This window comes from Poecilia mexicana, unplaced genomic scaffold (genome assembly GCF_051168715.1).
Source record: "Poecilia mexicana isolate PSO_F unplaced genomic scaffold, ASM5116871v1 scaffold_10, whole genome shotgun sequence".
In the NCBI taxonomy this organism is placed as follows: Eukaryota; Metazoa; Chordata; class Actinopteri; order Cyprinodontiformes; family Poeciliidae; genus Poecilia; species Poecilia mexicana.
The window spans coordinates 32998552-33001780 of record NW_028263379.1 but is presented as its reverse complement, the minus strand read 5'-3'; the positions used below and the strand labels follow the sequence as shown (position 1 = coordinate 33001780).

Genomic DNA, 3229 nt, shown 5'->3' with positions numbered 1-3229 from the left:
TTACACAGGGACCGTATCACACACATTATGCAGGCTGCAGGGAGACAAGCTCGTTCATTTCAGGCTATATACTGTAGTATTTTCTGCCAGCCGCAAGTCAGTTTAAGTAATGCTCCTGTGAGAAACAAATAATACCGGACATCTGGTCACTGAGAAAAATGGTTAGCCTGAGTTTTTAGTTAAGTTTTCTATTTTGAAAGGCCAGAGCACAGGGGAGTGGCTTTCCACTGCAGCCATACCAGTCTCGTCTCTGGACCAGCAAGATGGCTTCCATTTAACTGCGCCTCCAGCAGCGACAAACAGAAGTAAGTACACTATTAATTTGTCACCAAAAGTTGTTTTAAGATGTTTTGAGGCTAGAAAGTAGCCCTTATAGCTTAATTTACGCACTTAGTTATGTGCAGTTGGAAATATAATCCGGAGTTTTCGGAGCAGCGTAGCTCCACTAACGGGGCCAGGCGGCTCCAGGCTCAGCGGGCAGGTGGAGCGTGTTTACCCTGCCAACCGCGGTCTGGGCAAGTCATCTTGTCGTATTCTGCTGCTTGATATCTGATCGTAGCATCTGAAAGTGTGACATGAAGAGTTTAATGTGTTTGCATATATACTGTTTGATACGTGTGTCAAAATATAATATTCCTCTCTGGAGAGTTCGATACTTCTGAAGATGTTAGTATCTTCTAAACATTGACATCATCCAATACCAGTTACTATTCCCTTCCTCTGATCTTTTTGTAGTTTGTAAATTCATATTATTTGTGTGTGTTAAATATATTCTTCCCTTCGATTGGCTTCTGATGTGCAGTGTGAACTTTTTTTAATATTTATTTTTTATTGTTTAATATGGGCGGCTCTTAGGAGGAGAGGCCTCAGCTCCAGGTTTGGATGCAGCTTCCCAGAATCTCCCAGTGATCCTTTTTTTCCTCCTGACATCGTCTTCGTCACTGTCTCCTCATCTTTTATATACATAAATTATAAGAATATTTTTTCATGATTCCCCAAACATTGGCTGAATCTCTGCATATGTTATTGTAATAAATACATTTTAATGATAATGTTTTGTCTCTGTTTATTTTGTAAGGTTTGAGTTTAAAGTTCTGACTACATATATAGGTTGATACAAATTAAATATTAAATAATTATTTTAATGTTTCTTACTTATAAATCTAGAGTTAAGAAATAATGAAAACTATCAACTCAAAAGTTGTTCATTATGTTAGTGAAGTGCTTTGGCTGCGGTCAGGAGGGGCACATTGTAAAAATGTGTCCCGACAGGGACTGGGCCGGCCCTGCCTGTGCGGCAAAGCAGCAGCCCACTGTTTCTGAGCAGGTGGAGGACCCACCTGATGAGGATGCCGCGGCAGAGGAGCCCGCGGCAGCTCTTTGCTGTCGGACACAGGGCAGCAACTGAGTGAACCAGGTGAGATCAGGAGGAGGGCTGTGGAGTTTTACCGTTCTCTGTTCCACAGCGAATACAAGGAGAATGGGGAACTGTTCAGGGAGTTCTGCAATAAACTACCCCAGGTCTCCGAGGAGACCAACTTCGAGCTGGAGCGCCCTCTGGGGCTTCAGGAACTCCACACAGCCCTCCTGAGTATGCAGGGCCAGAAGTCCCCGGGCGTTGACGGGCTCACGGTCGAGTTCTACAAGGCTTACTGGGACATTCTGGCCACAGACCTGCTTGACGTCTATAATGAAAGTCTGTCCACTGGTTCATTCCCCTTGTCCTGCCGCAGGGCGGTCATCACCCTGCTGCCCAAAAAAGGTAACCTGCAGGACATCAAGAACTGGCGCCCTGTGTCCCTCCTCTGCACCGATTACAAGATCCTCTCCAAGGCTCTGGCCACTAGGCTGGGGAAAACTATGGAGCAGGTCATCCACCGGGATCAGACCTATTGCGCCCCAGCAGGTCCATGGTAGTGTAGCAGCATAAATGGTGCGCTGCCACTTTAAGGCCAATTTCAGCTGCTGCATATAAGCAAGCCTTCACCTGTCATGAGGTTGCTTGCGTTGTGACATCAACCAAATCTGCTTCCTTTGTTTGCACTGTTCTGGGTAAGCGTGGCTGTTTTATCGTTTGTCGGCTTTAATAATGGCTATTAATACTAATTGGTTTATCTGCTTAGCCTCCTTTGCTGCACCTCCAATATTTGGACCGATCTGTCCGTTCATTCATTTGCTGACAGGAAGGTAAGGGCTTAGCGTGGCTAAGTAACGTCTACCCCATGTAAACAAAACCTTCACATAGCGTTTTCTTACAGTTGCACTGCATCTAGGTGGAATTGGGGATCTGATTATTTGGCAGTGCAGTCATTTATAAGGTCACAGGTAAGCAGCTGCTGCAAGTTATGTTTTTGTTGGCAGTTGTATTAATAATTTGCTCTTCTTTTTAACCTTCTGACTCATCAGCATTGAACCTGGAGTGACACTCGCTGCTGTTTTGCCTACTTATAAATTGTTTTAAAATACTAATCTGCACTTTCCTTGGGAATAAAGTGCAACATTGTAGGGCTATTGTATCACTGTTTTACTTGTATTGTTTCATTTTCTTGTCTGTCTTTTAGGGACTGAGGCTTCTGTGGTGGCGGTGGTGACCCCTGGTGGCGGTGTCTTGTCTTGTGCGTTTTGTTGGAGCACCTTTTTCTTTTGTTTGCTGTGTTTTTGTAGTGTCCAGGGTGGTCCCCTTTTTCTGCACGGGATGTTGCCCCTTCCCTCACTACTTCCCCCATCGGTAAGCCTCAGTTTCCTTTGAAATTTAGACATTTTATTATCTTGTTAAATGCATTCACTGTTTTAACCATTCAATTTCAGATTATTGGAAATTAAAGATATTTTGAAGTTTAATAAATTTTGTAGAACTTTCTGAATCTTGTCTCCTCATTTCCAGTAGAACTTACCTGTGTCCTTACTACATTATATTTTCCTGGATTTATTCCAGGTGGCGTTGTTGGTCATCGTAACCTTTAATATTTTGTATTTGGGTTCATACTAAGAAAATCCACCCCCCAAGTTGCCACAGTAGATAACATCTACCTGATTCGGGATGTTTTGGAGGACTCCGGTTCATTGGGTTTACAAATTGGCTTGATTTCACTAGATCAAGAAAAGGCATTTGACCGCATTGAACAACGCATCCTCTGGAAAACCATGAGGGGGTTTGGGTTCAGCGAGGGTCTTATTGCCAAGATCCAGGTACTGTACAGTGACATTGAGAGTGAGCTGAAGATCAACG

At 43.7% G+C, this 3229-nt stretch overlaps 1 long non-coding RNA gene across 1 annotated transcript; it reads left to right on the top strand.

Moving 5' to 3' along the window:
* Positions 1 to 2000: 2000 nt before the first annotated feature.
* On the top strand, positions 2001 to 2344 carry LOC148157540 (uncharacterized). The gene is made up of 3 exons (XR_015764385.1): positions 2001 to 2052; positions 2124 to 2187; positions 2259 to 2344. It is a non-coding gene; the product is annotated as an uncharacterized LOC148157540 (long non-coding RNA).
* The last annotated feature ends 885 nt before the right edge of the window (positions 2345 to 3229 follow it).